This window comes from Anguilla rostrata, unplaced genomic scaffold, assembly GCF_018555375.3.
Source record: "Anguilla rostrata isolate EN2019 unplaced genomic scaffold, ASM1855537v3 scaf1178, whole genome shotgun sequence".
Classification (NCBI taxonomy): domain Eukaryota; kingdom Metazoa; phylum Chordata; class Actinopteri; order Anguilliformes; family Anguillidae; genus Anguilla; species Anguilla rostrata.
This window is the reverse complement of record NW_026986504.1, coordinates 1-17,127: the sequence shown is the minus strand read 5'-3', so window position 1 is coordinate 17,127 and position 17,127 is coordinate 1. Positions and strand designations below refer to the sequence as shown.

Here is a 17,127-nt window from a genome sequence, read left to right as displayed (position 1 = left end):
ACGTCAAAATAGCTGATCATTCGTATGTGCGACGATTCGAATGGCCATACTTGTGATGTCATTATGGATATCTTTAAAGTTATTGTGACAAGTGAAAGCATGTTTTCAGATGTCTTGATTCATCCTTCTTACTCGTCAGTTTCCAATTGCAGTTATCTTGAATTGTCATTCTGACTAGTAACATTGTAATTTCGCCCAATTCAAATGAGTTTGTCGATAACTGAAATGCAATTACGGATAGTGGAGCGAGGCTATTGAATGTTAGGAGGGCTTGCCATGACGGCAACTATTTAAACGTCTTTGGCTGCGGCTTTCTTCGCTTACGGCCACACCACCCTGAAAACGCCCGATCTCGTCTGATCTCGGAAGCTAAGCAGGGTCGGGCCTGGTTAGTACTTGGATGGGAGACCGCCTGGGAATACCAGGTGCAGTAAGCTTTTACTTATGTACTTACATGTTTATTTATTTATTTATTTATTTTGCGTTGTCACACTTGGGGGCGATCTCTCACACGATTTAAGCTGGAATACCGGAACTGTGCAAAGTAAAATAAAACATCAACGTGTCTTAGATATCCAGGCTGCAGGTCAGTCGCATTGCAACGGCATATGGAAAGTCCTTTTAAAATTTAATGGGTTGCCGCATTTTAAATTGCAAGTGAGTGTAACTCATTTAACCAGGGTGACGCGACTTCGTCAGGGTTTTCAATGCTGCGGCCGGTGCGAGAACGAGCTGTTGACTTCCATTACATTACATTATTACATTATGTAATGCTTAGACTTCCCTGTCTAAAACAACACGACGACTGTTTCCCCCATCTCTTTCCACTCCGTAGCATTTTCTTACTTTTTTCAGAGGGGCGGCTACTGCCATTTGTAAAGCCATACGTGATCGCACAAGTTTGCAAAACATTACGTTTGCATACATTTTCCAATATTTTATCAGGCAAGCCGTTTTAACCAAAGCGACGTGCAATAAGTGTATGCGAAGGTCGTTGCAAGAACTACAGAACGTACGTCCGACAAAGTTCAATTCTCATAAAGAATCAGCTACCCGAGCCATTAACATAGCCAGTTCAATCTGTAAGCAGAAGCCCAATGTACATTGCGAAGCCTGGCATCGCAGTCACGTCAGGCACAGCGGATTTAACTAGGAATAATTCAAATTCAGATATATGAAAATACCATTTTCACTAGCCAAAACGGAATTACAGACGTCATAAATAGCTGATCATTCGGTATGTGCGACGATTCGAATGGCCATACTTGTGATGTCATTATGGATATCTTTAAAGTTATTGTGACAAGTGAAAGCATGTTTTCAGATGTCTTGATTCATCCTTCTTACTCGTCAGTTTCAAATTGCAGTTATCTTGAATTGTCATTCTGACTAGTAACATTGTAATTTCGCCCAATTCAAATGAGTTTGTCGATAACTGAAATGCAATTACGGATAGTGGAGCGAGGCTATTGAATGTTAGGAGGGCTTGCCATGACGGCAACTATTTAAACGTCTTTGGCTGCGGCTTTCTTCGCTTACGGCCACACCACCCTGAAAACGCCCGATCTCGTCTGATCTCGGAAGCTAAGCAGGGTCGGGCCTGGTTAGTACTTGGATGGGAGACCGCCTGGGAATACCAGGTGCAGTAAGCTTTTACTTATGTACTTACATGTTTATTTATTTATTTATTTATTTTGCGTTGTCACACTTGGGGGCGATCTCTCACACGATTTAAGCTGGAATACCGGAACTGTGCAAAGTAAAATAAAACATCAACGTGTCTTAGATATCCAGCCACAGTTCAAAGCTAATGGCGTCAGCACGCTTCGGTTTCTGTCAAAAGCGTTTTTCGTTTTTGTTGTTTCAGAATGAGAGAGAAGGGGGGTATTTCAGAAAACAGGCTTACCGAGTCGAGTCTGCTCTGTAACTGCGCCGAGTCAATACCAGGAAGAACTGTATCCACTTCAGTCCATGTTCCTGATTCGCGAGGGCTGCCGGGGTTTCCTCGGTACACTTATCCGGCTAACCCTGCGTCCTGATACGGGGCCCAGGAGTTCGCTTAACTGTGCATTTTTGCGTTCCCCATGCGTTCATTTGCGAATTATGTGTGTGCATACTCGATGAAAAAGAAGGAAGAACTAATGTTAATGGCGTCTCACCAGGGAATGCTGCGTAGGGGAATTCCGTTTACCACTCGCTCTGTCCTGTATGGATGCTTCTGAGAATGTGTAGGCTACTGCGAGGCACAGAGGGAAATATATATATATATATATAAATTTTTTTTTTTTTTTTTTTAAGTTGCATTTTTATGTAATAGTATAAATATTAAGGAGCGCCAGCATTCTGTCACAGGTAGTGAGATCGGACAGTTCGCTCGCCGTCATTGTGCGCCTTGGAGAGCTGCGCAACTGGAACGGTGTGCTAACCACGTATGTGAAAGTCACGGCGTGGCGCAGGGACAGATTCCGAGAGGTGCACAACTCATACTTACCTGGAGGGGGAGATACCATGATCACGAAGGTGGTTCACCCAGGGCGAGGCTCGGCCATTGCACTTCGGTCATGCTGACCCCTGCGAATTCCCCAAATGTGGGAATCTCGACCGCATAATTTCTGTTAGTGGGGGACTGCGTTCGCGCTCTCCCCTGATGTTGCTGTGAGAAAGTAGAATGTACTCGATGGCGCCGCGGCGCCTATAGACCGTGAAGCGGGTGTAAGTGTAAGAAAAGTGCGTAAAATCCACGGAAACAACTTTGCTGCAGGTCAGTCGCATTGCAACGGCATATGGCAAGTCCTTTTAAAATTTAATGGGTTGCCCGCATTTTTAATTGCAAGTGAGTGTAACTCATTTAACCAGGGTGACGCGACTTCGTCAGGGTTTTCAATGCTGCGGCCGGTGCGAGAAACGAGCTGTTGACTTCCATTACATTACATTATTACATTATGTAATGCTTAGACTTCCCTGTCTAAAACAACACGACGACAGTTTCGCCCCATCTCTTTCCACTCCGTAGCATTTTCTTACTTTTTTCAGAGGGGGCGGCTACTGCCATTTGTAAAGCCATACGTGATCGCACAAGCTTTGCAAAACATTACGTTTGCATACATTTTTCCAATATTTTATCAGGCAAGCCGTTTTAACCAAAGCGACGTGCAATAAGTGTATGCCGAAGGTCGTTGCAAGAACTACAGAACGTACGTCCGACAAAGTTCAATTCTCATAAAGAATCAGCTACCCCGAGCCATTAACATAGCCAGTTCAATCTGTAAGCAGAAGCCCAATGTACATTGCGAAGCCTGGCATCGCAGTCACGTCAGGCACAGCGGATTTAACTAGGAATAATTCAAATTTAGATATATGAAAATACCATTTTCACTAGCCAAAACGGAATTACAGACGTCATAAATAGCTGATCATTCGGTATGTGCGACGATTCGAATGGCCATACTTGTGATGTCATTATGGATATCTTTAAAGTTATTGTGACAAGTGAAAGCATGTTTTCAGATGTCTTGATTCATCCTTCTTACTCGTCAGTTTCAAATTGCAGTTATCTTGAATTGTCATTCTGACTAGTAACATTGTAATTTCGCCCAATTCAATGAGTTTGTCGATAACTGAAATGCAATTACGGATTGTGGAGCGAGGCTATTGAATGTTAGGAGGGCTTGCCATGACGGCAGTATTTAAACGGCTTTGGCTGCGACTTTCTTGCTTACGGCCACACCACCTGAAAACGCCCGATCTCGTCTGATCTCGGAAGCTAAGCAGGGTCGGGCCTGGTTAGTACTTGGATGGGAGACCGCCTGGGAATACCAGGTGCAGTAAGCTTTTACTTAGTCTTACATTTATTATTTATTTATTTTTTTGCGTTGTCACACTTGGGGCGATCTCTCACACGATTTAAGCTGGAATACCGGAACTGTGCAAAGTAAAATAAAACATCAACATGTCTTAGATATCTAGCCACAGTTCAAAGCTAATGGCGTCAGCACGCTCGTTTCTGTCAAAAGCGTTTTTGTTTTTTGTTTCAGAATGAGAGAGAAGGGGGTATTTCAGAAAACAGGCTTACCGAGTCGACTCTGCTCTGTAACTGCGCCGAGTCAATACCAGGAAGAACTGTATCCACTTCAGTCCATGTTCCTGATTCGCGAGGGCTGCCGGGTTTCCTCGGTACACTTACCGGCTAACCCTGCGTCCTGATACGGGGCCCAGGAGTTCGCTAACTGTGCATTTTTGCGTTCCCCATGCGTTCATTTGCGAATTACGTGTGTGCATACTCGATGAAAAGAAGGAAGAACTAATGTTAATGGCCTCTCACCAGGGAATGCTGCGTAGGAATTCCGTTTACCACTCGCTCTGTCCTGTTGGATGCTTCTGAGAATGTAGGCTACTGAGAAGAGGAAATATATGTGTAATATATATATATATAATAATTATATATATATATTTTTTTTTTTTTAAGTTGCATTTTTATGTAATAGTATAAATATTAAGGAGTGCAGCTTCTGTACAGGTAGTGAGATCGGACAGTTCGCTCGCCGTCATTGTGCGCCTTGGAGAGCTGCGCAACTGGAACGGTGTGCTAACCACGTATGTGAAAGTCACGGCGTGGCGCAGGGACAGATTCCGAGAGGTGCACAACTCATACTTACCTGGCGGGGGAGATACCTTGCTATTTAAGTATCGATTGTCCGTAAAGCTTGAGCTGAGTGGGCGAGTTAAATCTTTAGGAAAGTTTCTGTTGTTTGTTCTTGATTTGTGTTCACAGGTAGAAATTCTACAGGAGTGGTTTCGTGGGTGGTAAGGCCCTTCGGGGCAAGTTGCTTTTTTTCTTGTCGTATTGTGGATTTTTTGTTTAGTTAGGTTTGTGTTTGTGGCTTGCGGGATGGCCGCCGCTAGGGTCGGCGCCCGTAGGCACTGTTGTGTGCGGTTTTCTCTTCGGGAAAGGGAAGGGAAGTTAATTGAGATGTCGAGGCTAGATTTCTCAAGAAAATTACTGCTAGGTGTTTTAGGATATGTCCCGGGGGACATAAATTGTTTGATGGTGCTTCCAATGGGGAAAGGCTTCGACGTTAGTTTTAGAACACCAGGGTTATTGGCCTCTTTTTGGAATAAATTAGAAAGCGTGAAGGAAAAATTCGAAATGTTTAACATAGAACGTTTAACGGATGATGCAGCAAAAACTGTGGTAATTAAAATGTACAATGAGACTGTGGAAGGGGAAGATATTTTAACATGGTTAGGCAGATATTGTATCATCAGGGGCCCTGCCCAAAAAGTGGTCGATTTAGATGGAATATGGATAGGGAGCTGGAGAATTCCAGTAAGGTTGGCAGAAGATAAAAAGGGATATGGAGGCTTTAGACATTTGCCATCCTTGATGGTACTGGGAGAGAATAGAGGTTTGGTGTACTACCAGGGGCAGCCCAAGCTGTGTAGAAAATGTGGGGAATATGGGCATTTGGCGGAGGCATGCAAAGCGTTGGTGTGCAACAGATGCAGAGAGTTGGGACACCTGGCTGCTGAATGCCCGACAGGAAGGCGGTGTAATCTGTGTGGGTCTGCCGAGCACATGTTTCGGTACTGTCCTGATTCCTTCGCCAACAGAACCAAAAAGAATAGAGTGGAGGTTAGGGAGCGGCAGAGAGAGGAGGAGGCCAAAGCACAGGAGGAAGGGGAAAAGGAGGTGAGGGCAGAGCTCGAAGAGAAAACAAAAGAGTTTAGTGCTGATGTGGCAGAAAATGGGGGCAGGGTGGAAATTAGAGCTGCTGCTGATGTGGCAGGAAATGAGGAGGTGGCGGAAAAGGGAACTGCTGCTGATGTGGCAGGAAATGAGGAGGTGGCGGAAAAGGGAACTGCTGCTGATGTGGCAGGAAATGAGGAGGTGGCGGAAAAGGGAACTGCTGCTGAGGTGGCAGGAAATGAGGAGGTGGCTGAAAAGGGAACTGCTGCTGGGGGGGCAGGAAAGGGGGGAGTGGTTGAAAGTGGAACTGCTGCTGAGTTGGCAGGAAGGGAGGGTGTGGCTAGTGGAAGTAGGGCGGCGGAGGAGGAGGAAGGAAGGAAGGGTGTGGCGGGAAGTGAAACTACAGGTAGGGGAGAAGAAAGAGATGAAAGGTTTGAAAATCTGTATGGTTCAGATTCTGAGGCAGATTCCATGGAGACAGTGTCAGAGGTGGACAGCAGCGAAATGAGTACCGATGGAGTTAGTTTGAAAAGAGGAGCAGAAGACGGGGGAGAAAAAAGGGGAGGAGGAAAGAAAGGAAGGGGTCGTTTAGCAGAAAGGTGGGGTGAAATGTCAGAGAGTGAGGAGTCCAGTCCTCCAGAGTACCCAGACCTTAATTTGTCCCCAAACATTGTACCATACATAAGTCAGACAGAACCCCCTCCAGATGGTTTACCTGCGGGTGACCCAGGGTGGGGTAGGAAGTCAAAATGATAATGGTGAGGAAAATAAAGGGGTTGTTGTATTTAATGGTGGTGGTTTTACTAAGACCGGGTTTTATCCTAAATAACGATAAAATGAGTTCCCAGCACATGCCACTCACGGTGGCTACAATAAATGTGTGCAAAATAAAGACATTAAGAAGGGCAAGGTTGGTTTTGTCATCTTTGGAAGGTGTGCAAGCTGATGTAATTTGCCTACAGGAATGTGCACTGCCGTATCGTTCCTCATACAAAGAGTGGGAGGACATATGGCAGGCAGGGCCATCTCACTGGAGCGGTTCAAATGCGAATCGTTCTGACGGTGTGGCAGTGCTGGTAAAAAATAAAGGTGTACAGGTATTGGGGAGCACAGTGGTGGTGTGTGGCAGGGTATTGTTTTTATCATTGCGTTTTAATGGAATGTCTTTTAATCTAGTTAATGTATATTGTTCACCTTCTAGAAAAGAGAGGTGGGAGCTATTGCAGGAGCTCCCTCCATATCTGCTGGGGCGGACCCCATTATTATTAGTGGGGGATTTTAACTGTGTTTTAAACAGGGCGGGACGGAAAGGGGCTGGGCAGGATTTTAAGGTAGATAAGACATCGTTTTACTTACAGCGGCTTTTAATGGATTTTAAATTGTGTGATATGTTTTCTGTTCTTAATCCAGGGAAGGAGGGGTTCACCTGGAGAACAAATGATGGATCCCGGGCATCGAGGATTGATTTCCTCTTTGCTAGGGGTTTTGCAGGTCTGGCAGCATCTCTGAGCCCAGTGTTTTATTCAGACCACTCCCTGCTGAACTGCTCCTTGACTGTGGAGTCAGGAGTACCAGTAGGCAGAGGAGTATGGAAGCTGAACTGCCACTTGTTGGAGGACCCGGCAGTAGTGATGGCGTTTAATGAAAAATATAAGGAATGGCAATCCCTCCAGGAGTTGTACAGTACGTGTGCGGAGTGGTGGGAGGATACAAAGGGGAGAATAAAGGAATTTTTTATTAAGGAAAGTAAGGAAAAAAAGAAGAAGGAGAGAAGAGTGTGGGTGGGGCTCCAGAGGAGATTAAATAGGTATTGTGATCTGGTAAACATGGGATTTGATTTTAAAGAAGAACTGGAGCAAATAAAAAATGAGATGGCGGTTTTAATGGAAAATAAGTGCAAAAATGTAATTTTTAGGAGTAAGGAGAAGGAAATCGATGAGGGAGAGAAATGCACAAGATATTTTTTAAAAAAAATTATGTCAAGGAAAATTTTAATGAAAGGTTTGAAGGGGGAAGATGGGGTCGTAAAAAATGGGAAAAATGATATGTTAGAGGCGGTGGAGGAATTTTATGGAAAACTGTTTGGGGAAAAGGAGGTGGTGGAAGAAAGGGTGGAGGAGGTGCTGGAAAATATAGAGAGGGTGGTGGAAGAGGGTGTAATTTTAGATGCACCTATTGAGTTTTTAGAATTGACAGAAAGTCTTAAATCTTTTAAAACTGGGAAAGCCCCGGGGCTTGACGGGATTCCAATTGAATTTTACAGGTGTTTTTGGGGATTAGTGGGACCAGATATTTTAGCTGTTTTTAGAGAGTTTGATAGTTTTAAAAAGTTGCCGGTGAGTTTTAGAGAGGGGGTGGTTACCTTGATTTTTAAAAAAGGGGAGGTGGAGGATTTAAAAAACTGGCGACCGATAACTCTTTTAAATTGTGATTTTAAGATGTATAGTAAAATTTTAACTTTAAGGATGAGGGGGGTTTTAGAGCAAGTGATAGACCTGGATCAAACTTGTGCGGTGCCAGGAAGGAGGATCACGGACAGCTTGGTACTGGTGAGAGACGCCATCTGTTACGCGAGAGACAGAAATATTAGGCTTGCAGTGTTAAATTTAGATTTTGAAAAGGCTTATGATAGGGTCTCGCATCAGTACATGTTTCGTGTACTGCAAAAGATGGGGTTTTCAGGGGGGTTTTTAGCACGGGTGGGGCTCCTATACACAGAGGTAAGGAGCAGAATTTTGGTAAATGGGATTTTATCAAAAGCAGTGTCAGTAAACTGCGGTGTCCGTCAGGGGTGTCCGTTATCCCCACTCTTGTTTGTTTGTTGTATGGAGCCACTGGCACAGGTGTTGAGAAGGGACACCTGGATTAAGGGGCTACAAATACCGGGTAGTGGGGGGAGGGAGGCCAGGTGCATTCTCTACATGGATGATGTCACGGTTTTATGTTCGGACAGAGTGTCGGTCGCCAGGGTTTTAGACAGAACAGAATGGTTTGGTCAAGCCTCGGGTGCAAAATTAAACAGAGAAAAAACAGTTTTAAAAGTGTTTGGGAACTGGAGTGAGGTGGAGAAACAAGACCTCCCTCAAAAAGTGGATGTTAATGAAATGCGGGTTTTGGGGGTGAAATTCGACGCAGAAGGTTTGGGCGGCGGGAACTGGGAGGACATTTTGAAGAGAATACAGAGGAAGGTAACTTTTTGGAGGTTGAGGCAACTCACCTTGGAAGGAAAAGTTTTAATTCTGAAGTCTGTGATTTTACCAATGTTGTTGTTTGTGGGTGCTGTCTTTTGTCCGTCCCGTGTTGTGTTGGTGAGACTGGATCGTTTGATTTTCCGTTTTGTGTGGGGTGGGGGGTGGGAACGGCTAAAGAGGGAATGGGTGAAGAGAGTGCCGGAGAAAGGGGGAAAAGGGGTCCCGGATTTTTACAAAATTTTAATGTGTAAATTTGTGGCGTTACATGTCTCGTTGGCTGTGTCTGGTTTTAATAAAGCGTCATGTTTTGTTCGATTTTTTATGGGGGGTTATTTAAGGAGGTTGGGTATTTTAAAAGTAAAATTAACTGTACCTGTAGCCTTTGAGATGCCAGGTTTTTATCGCCATGTACAAAAGTTTTTAATGAAATGTGAATTGGAAGAGGAGGGGGTGGATGCACTGACATCTTTTAAACATCTTCTCTCTTTTGTGCAGGGCAGGGAGCCTACGTGTCCAGTGAGGGGGCTGGCACTAGGCCAAGCAAAAAAGATTTGGAAGGAGGTGGCCCACCCGGACCTGCTGAACCGCCATCGGGACCTGGCCTGGCAGGTGGCGCATGGAGTCCTCCCTGTACGAGCAGTAATGCACAGAAGAGGGATGTCCAGAATTGCAGTGTGCCCCAGAGAAGGCTGTGGATATGAAGAGTCAGTGCGGCACCTCCTGTGGGACTGTGAGGCGGCCCAGGCCCTCTGGAAGGAGGTGAGCCCTCTGCTCCAGCACCTGCACCCAGGGCTAACAATAGACTGCCAGCTGATCCTATATGGGATAAAAAGAAAAACAAAAGCAAAGGAGTGGACTCAAGCATGGCAAGTGGTCAACTGCGCAAAAGAGGCCCTGTGGAAGGCAAGATGCCTGCTGGTGCTGGAGGACAAAGTATTGAAGAAGGAACAGACGAAGAGGGTGGCCTGGGCCGCAGTAAAAGACTACATGCTCCGACACAGACGACGGAAGGGACAGGAGGTGGCCAGGCGCACATGGGGGCATGCTGCATGGACAATGGTGATGGGACGGGGAGGACTAGCCTGCTCAGGTCCAGTACCCCCAGTATGACCGGACAGCAGGTAAGGAGTGAAGGCGGTTGTTTAAGGACACGTACTGCCCTGTACAAAAGCATAGTGTCAAATTTTATTGGGATTGTTTTTAAAAAGTATGTAAAATATATTTATTGGCATGAGATGGAGGTTTGGAAGATTTTAGAGTGTATTGTGAATGGAAAATGTTTTGTGTTTTTTTTAAATATAATGTTTTATTTGAAATTTGTAGAAATTATGCAAACTTTTAAATTGTCATCAATTTTAAATCAAATACCTGGAAAATAATTTTTTAACATGCTTGGTATTTTATTTTTATAAATATAATAAGGTTTGTAAAGCTTGAAATGTGTTGAAATGTGTTTGTAAAGATTGAAATGTTTGGAAAACAAAATGTTTTGATACAATAAAAAAATTTCAAAAGTGAAAGTGGTTCACCCAGGGCGAGGCTCGGCCATTGCACTTCGGTCATGCTGACCCCTGCGAATTCCCCAAATGTGGGAATCTCGACCGCATAATTTCTGTTAGTGGGGGACTGCGTTCGCGCTCTCCCCTGATGTTGCTGTGAAAAAGCAGAATGTACTCGATGGCGCCGTGGCGCCTATAGACCGTGAAGCGGGTGTAAGTGTAAGAAAAGTGCGTAAAATCCACGGAAACAACTTTGCTGCAGGTCAGTCGCATTGCAACGGCATATGGCAAGTCCTTTTAAAATTTAATGGGTTGCCCGCATTTTTAAATTGCAAGTGAGTGTAACTCATTTAACCAGGGTGACGCGACTTCGTCAGGGTTTTCAATGCTGCGGCCGGTGCGACTGAAACACTTCAAAGTAAGTTGACTTCCCTGTCTAAAACAACACGGCGACTGTTTCGCCCCATCTCTTTCCACTCCGTAGCATTTTCTTACTTTTTTCAGAGGGGGCGGCTACTGCCATTTGTAAAGCCATAAGTGATCGCACAAGGTTTGCAAAACATTACATTTGCATACATTTTCCCAATATTTTATCAGGCAAGCCGTTTTACCAAAGCGACGTGCAATAAGTGATTGCCGAAGGTCGTTGCAAGAACTACAGAACGTACGTCCGACAAAGTTCAATTCTCATAAAGAATCAGCTACCCCGAGCCATTAACATAGCCAGTTCAATCCCTTTAAGCAGAAGCCCAATGTACATTGCGAAGCCTGGCATCGCAGTCACGTCAGGCACAGCGGATTTAACTAGGAATAATTCTAATTCAGATATATGAAAATACCATTTTCACTAGCCAAAACGGAATTACAGACGTCATAAATAGCTGATCATTCGGTATGTGCGACGATTCGAATGGCCATACTTGTGATGTCATTATGGATATCTTTAAAGTTATTGTGACAAGTGAAAGCATCTTTTCAGATGTCTTGATTCATCCTTCTTACTCGTCAGTTTCAAATTGCAGTTATCTTGAATTGTCATTCTGACTAGTAACATTGTAATTTCGCCCAATTCGAATGAGTTTGTCGATAACTGAAATGCAATTACGGATTGTGGAGCGAGGCTATTGAATGTTAGGAGGGCTTGCCATGACGGCCAGTATTTAAACGGCTTTGGCTGCGACTTTCTTCGCTTACGGCCACACCACCCTGAAAACGCCCGATCTCGTCTGATCTCGGAAGCTAAGCAGGGTCGGGCCTGGTTAGTACTTGGATGGGAGACCGCCTGGGAATACCAGGTGCAGTAAGCTTTTACTTAGGTGCTTACATATATATATATTTTTTTTTTTTTGCGTTGTCACACTAGGGGGCGATCTCTCACACGATTTAAGCTGGAATACCGGAACTGTGCAAAGTAAAATAAAACATCAACATGTCTTAGATATCTAGCCACAGTTCAAAGCTATTGGCGTCAGCACGCTTCGGTTTCTGTCAAAAGCGTTTTTTGTTTTTGTTGTTTCAGAATGAGAGAGAAGGGGGGTATTTCAGAAAACAGGCTTACCGAGTCGACTCTGCTCTGTAACTGCGCCGAGTCAATACCAGGAAGAACTGTATCCACTTCAGTCCATGTTCCTGATTCGCGAGGGCTGCCGGGTTTTCCTCGGTACACTTAGCCGGCTAACCCTGCGTCCTGATACGGGGCCCAGGAGTTCGCTTAACTGTGCATTTTTGCGTTCCCCATGCGTTCATTTGCGAATTACGTGTGTGCATACTCGATGAAAAAGAAGGAAGAACTAATGTTAATGGCCTCTCACCAGGGAATGCTGCGTAAGGGAATTCCGTTTACCACTCGCTCTGTCCTGTGTGGATGCTTCTGAGAATGTGTAGGCTACTGCGAGGCACAGAGGGAAATATATATATCCCTCTGTGCCTCGCAGTAGCCTACACATTCTCAGAAGCATCCATACACGACAGAGCGTATACTATTACATAAAAATGCAACTTAAAAAAAAAAAATTATATATATATATATATATATATATATATATATATTTATATATATTCTTTTTTTAATTTTTTTTTAAAGTTGCATTTTTATGTAATAGTATAAATATTAAGGAGAGCCAGCATTCTGTCACAGGTAGTGAGATCGGACAGTTCGCTCGCCGTCATTGTGCGCCTTGGAGAGCTGCGCAGCTGGAACGGTGTGCTACCCACGTATGTGAAAGTCACGGCGTGGCGCAGGGACAGATTCCGAGAGGTGCACAACTCATACTTACCTGGCGGGGGAGATACCATGATCACGAAGGTGGTTCACCCAGGGCGAGGCTCGGCCATTGCACTTCGGTCATGCTGACCCCTGCGAATTCCCCAAATGTGGGAATCTCGACCGCATAATTTCTGTTAGTGGGGGACTGCGTTCGCGCTCTCCCCTGATGTTGCTGTGAAAAAGCAGAATGTACTCGATGGCGCCGTGGCGCCTATAGACCGTGAAGCGGGCGTAAATGTAAGAAAAGTGCTTAAAATCCACAGAAACAACTTTGCTGCAGGTCAGTCGCATTGCAACGGCATATGGCAAGTCCTTTTAAAATGTAATGGGTTGCCCGCATTTTTAAATTGCAAGTGAGTGTAACTCATTTAACCAGGGTGACGCGACTTCGTCAGGGTTTTCAATGCTGCGGCCGGTGCGAGAAACGAGCTGTTGACTTCCCTGTCTAAAACAACACGGCGACTGTTTCGCCCCATCTCTTTCCACTCCGTAGCATTTTCTTACTTTTTTCAGAGGGGGCGGCTACTGCCATTTGTAAAGCCATAAGTGATCGCACAAGGTTTGCAAAACATTACATTTGCATACATTTTCCCAATATTTTATCAGGCAAGCCGTTTTACCCAAAGCGACGTGCAATAAGTGATTGCCGAAGGTCGTTGCAAGAACTACAGAACGTACGTCCGACAAAGTTCAATTCTCATAAAGAATCAGCTACCCCGAGCCATTAACATAGCCAGTTCAATCCTTAAGCAGAAGCCCAATGTACATTGCGAAGCCTGGCATCGCAGTCACGTCAGGCACAGCGGATTTAACTAGGAATAATTCTAATTCAGATATATGAAAATACCATTTTCACTAGCCAAAACGGAATTACAGACGTCATAAATAGCTGATCATTCGGTATGTGCGACGATTCGAATGGCCATACTTGTGATGTCATTATGGATATCTTTAAAGTTATTGTGACAAGTGAAAGCATGTTTTCAGATGTCTTGATTCATCCTTCTTACTCGTCAGTTTCAAATTGCAGTTATCTTGAATTGTCATTCTGACTAGTAACATTGTAATTTCGCCCAATTCGAATGAGTTTGTCGATAACTGAAATGCAATTACGGATTGTGGAGCGAGGCTATTGAATGTTAGGAGGGCTTGCCATGACGGCCAGTATTTAAACGGCTTTGGCTGCGACTTTCTTCGCTTACGGCCACACCACCCTGAAAACGCCCGATCTCGTCTGATCTCGGAAGCTAAGCAGGGTCGGGCCTGGTTAGTACTTGGATGGGAGACCGCCTGGGAATACCAGGTGCAGTAAGCTTTTACTTAGGTGCTTACACTTATATATATATTTTTTTTTTTTGCGTTGTCACACTAGGGGGCGATCTCTCACACGATTTAAGCTGGAATACCGGAACTGTGCAAAGTAAAATAAAACATCAACATGTCTTAGATATCTAGCCATAGTTCAAAGCTATTGGCGTCAGCACGCTTCGGTTTCTGTCAAAAGCGTTTTTTGATTTTCTTGTTTCAGAATGAGAGAGAAGGGGGGTATTTCAGAAAACAGGCTTACCGAGTCGACTCTGCTCTGTAACTGCGCCGAGTCAGTACCAGGAAGAACTGTATCCACTTCAGTCCATGTTCCTGATTCGCGAGGGCTGCCGGGTTTTCCTCGGTACACTTAGCCGGCTAACCCTGCGTCCTGATACGGGGCCCAGGAGTTCGCTTAACTGTGCATTTTTGCGTTCCCCATGCGTTCATTTGCGAATTACGTGTGTGCATACTCGATGAAAAAGAAGGAAGAACTAATGTTAATGGCCTCTCACCAGGGAATGCTGCGTAGGGGAATTCCGTTTACCACTCGCTCTGTCCTGTGTGGATGCTTCTGAGAATGTGTAGCTATGCGGCACAGAGGAAATATATATATCCCTCTGTGCTCGCTAGCCTCACATTCCAAAGCATCCATACACGACAGAGCGTATATTACATAAAATGCAACTTAAAAAAAAAAAATATATATATATATATATATATATATATTTTATATATTCTTTTTTTTATTTATTTTTAAAGTTGCATTTTTATGTAAAAGTATAAATATTAAGGAGAGCCAGCATTCTGTCACAGGTAGTGAGATCGGACAGTTCGCTCGCCGTCATTGTGCGCCTTGGAGAGCTGCGCAGCTGGAACGGTGTGCTACCCACGTATGTGAAAGTCACGGCGTGGCGCAGGGACAGATTCCGAGAGGTGCACAACTCATACTTACCTGGCGGGGGAGATACCATGATCACGAAGGTGGTTCACCCAGGGCGAGGCTCGGCCATTGCACTTCGGTCATGCTGACCCCTGCGAATTCCCCAAATGTGGGAATCTCGACCGCATAATTTCTGTTAGTGGGGGACTGCGTTCGCGCTCTCCCCTGATGTTGCTGTGAAAAAGCAGAATGTACTCGATGGCGCCGTGGCGCCTATAGACCGTGAAGCGGGCGTAACTGTAAGAAAAGTGCGTAAATTCCACAGAAACAACTTTGCTGCAGGTCAGTCGCATTGCAACGGCATATGGCAAGTCCTTTTAAAATGTAATGGGTTGCCCGCATTTTTAAATTGCAAGTGAGTGTAACTCATTTAACCAGGGTGACGCGACTTCGTCAGGGTTTTCAATGCTGCGGCCGGTGCGAGAAACGAGCTGTTGACTTCCCTGTCTAAAACAACACGGCGACTGTTTCGCCCCATCTCTTTCCACTCCGTAGCATTTTCTTACTTTTTTCAGAGGGGGCGGCTACTGCCATTTGTAAAGCCATAAGTGATCGCACAAGGTTTGCAAAACATTACATTTGCATACATTTTCCCAATATTTTATCAGGCAAGCCGTTTTAGCCAAAGCGACGTGCAATAAGTGATTGCCGAAGGTCGTTGCAAGAACTACAGAACGTACGTCCGACAAAGTTCAATTCTCATAAAGAATCAGCTACCCCGAGCCATTAACATAGCCAGTTCAATCCGTAAGCAGAAGCCCAATGTACATTGCGAAGCCTGGCATCGCAGTCACGTCAGGCACAGCGGATTTAACTAGGAATAATTCTAATTCAGATATATGAAAATACCATTTTCACTAGCCAAAACGGAATTACAGACGTCATAAATAGCTGATCATTCGGTATGTGCGACGATTCGAATGGCCATACTTGTGATGTCATTATGGATATCTTTAAAGTTATTGTGACAAGTGAAAGCATCTTTTCAGATGTCTTGATTCATCCTTCTTACTCGTCAGTTTCAAATTGCAGTTATCTTGAATTGTCATTCTGACTAGTAACATTGTAATTTCGCCCAATTCGAATGAGTTTGTCGATAACTGAAATGCAATTACGGATTGTGGAGCGAGGCTATTGAATGTTAGGAGGGCTTGCCATGACGGCCAGTATTTAAACGGCTTTGGCTGCGACTTTCTTCGCTTACGGCCACACCACCCTGAAAACGCCCGATCTCGTCTGATCTCGGAAGCTAAGCAGGGTCGGGCCTGGTTAGTACTTGGATGGGAGACCGCCTGGGAATACCAGGTGCAGTAAGCTTTTACTTAGGTGCTTACATATTATATATTTATTTTTTTTTTGCGTTGTCACACTAGGGGCGATCTCTCACACGATTTAAGCTGGAATACCGGAACTGTGCAAAGTAAAATAAAACATCAACATGTCTTAGATATCTAGCCATAGTTCAAAGCTATTTGGCGTCAGCACGCTTCGGTTTCTGTCAAAAGCGTTTTTGATTTTTTGTTTCAGAATGAGAGAGAAGGGGGTATTTCAGAAAACAGGCTTACCGAGTCGACTCTGCTCTGTAACTGCGCCGAGTCAGTACCAGGAAGAACTGTATCCACTTCAGTCCATGTTCCTGATTCGCGAGGGCTGCCGGGTTTTCCTCGGTACACTTAGCCGGCTAACCCTGCGTCCTGATACGGGGCCCAGGAGTTCGCTTAACTGTGCATTTTTGCGTTCCCCATGCGTTCATTTGCGAATTACGTGTGTGCATACTCGATGAAAAAGAAGGAAGAACTAATGTTAATGGCCTCTCACCAGGGAATGCTGCGTAGGGGAATTCCGTTTACCACTCGCTCTGTCCTGTGTGGATGCTTCTGAGAATGTGTAGGCTACTGCGAGGCACAGAGGGAAATATATATATCCCTCTGTGCCTCGCAGTAGCCTACACATTCTCAGAAGCATCCATACACGACAGAGCGTATACTATTACATAAAAATGCAACTTAAAAAAAAAAAAAAAAAAAAAAAAATTATATATATATATATATATATATATATATTTATATATATTCTTTTTTTATTTTTTTTTAAAGTTGCATTTTTATGTAAAAGTATAAATATTAAGGAGAGCCAGCATTCTGTCACAGGTAGTGAGATCGGACAGTTCGCTCGCCGTCATTGTGCGCCTTGGAGAGCTGCGCAGCTGGAACGGTGTGCTACCCACGTATGTGAAA

At 44.5% G+C, this 17,127-nt stretch overlaps 9 non-coding genes and 1 pseudogene across 9 annotated transcripts; all 10 read left to right on the top strand.

Moving 5' to 3' along the window:
* The first annotated feature begins 318 nt into the window (after window positions 1–318).
* On the top strand, window positions 319–437 carry LOC135247264 (5S ribosomal RNA). The gene has a single exon (XR_010328171.1). It is a non-coding gene; the product is annotated as a 5S ribosomal RNA (ribosomal RNA).
* A 1,096-nt stretch (window positions 438–1,533) lies between these two features.
* LOC135247263 (5S ribosomal RNA) lies at window positions 1,534–1,652 on the top strand. Its single transcript, XR_010328170.1, has one exon. It is a non-coding gene; the product is annotated as a 5S ribosomal RNA (ribosomal RNA).
* Window positions 1,653–2,483: 831 nt separating this feature from the next.
* On the top strand, window positions 2,484–2,647 carry LOC135247259 (U1 spliceosomal RNA). Its single transcript, XR_010328167.1, has one exon. It is a non-coding gene; the product is annotated as a U1 spliceosomal RNA (small nuclear RNA).
* Window positions 2,648–3,713: 1,066 nt separating this feature from the next.
* LOC135247256 (5S ribosomal RNA) lies at window positions 3,714–3,831 on the top strand. The gene has a single exon (XR_010328164.1). It is a non-coding gene; the product is annotated as a 5S ribosomal RNA (ribosomal RNA).
* A 6,549-nt stretch (window positions 3,832–10,380) lies between these two features.
* LOC135247260 (U1 spliceosomal RNA) lies at window positions 10,381–10,524 on the top strand (annotated as a pseudogene).
* Window positions 10,525–11,564: 1,040 nt separating this feature from the next.
* On the top strand, window positions 11,565–11,683 carry LOC135247262 (5S ribosomal RNA). The gene has a single exon (XR_010328169.1). It is a non-coding gene; the product is annotated as a 5S ribosomal RNA (ribosomal RNA).
* Window positions 11,684–12,644: 961 nt separating this feature from the next.
* On the top strand, window positions 12,645–12,808 carry LOC135247258 (U1 spliceosomal RNA). Its single transcript, XR_010328166.1, has one exon. It is a non-coding gene; the product is annotated as a U1 spliceosomal RNA (small nuclear RNA).
* A 1,030-nt stretch (window positions 12,809–13,838) lies between these two features.
* Window positions 13,839–13,957, top strand: LOC135247261 (5S ribosomal RNA). The gene has a single exon (XR_010328168.1). It is a non-coding gene; the product is annotated as a 5S ribosomal RNA (ribosomal RNA).
* Window positions 13,958–14,894: 937 nt separating this feature from the next.
* Window positions 14,895–15,058, top strand: LOC135247257 (U1 spliceosomal RNA). Its single transcript, XR_010328165.1, has one exon. It is a non-coding gene; the product is annotated as a U1 spliceosomal RNA (small nuclear RNA).
* Window positions 15,059–16,088: 1,030 nt separating this feature from the next.
* LOC135247255 (5S ribosomal RNA) lies at window positions 16,089–16,207 on the top strand. Its single transcript, XR_010328163.1, has one exon. It is a non-coding gene; the product is annotated as a 5S ribosomal RNA (ribosomal RNA).
* Window positions 16,208–17,127: the final 920 nt, after the last annotated feature.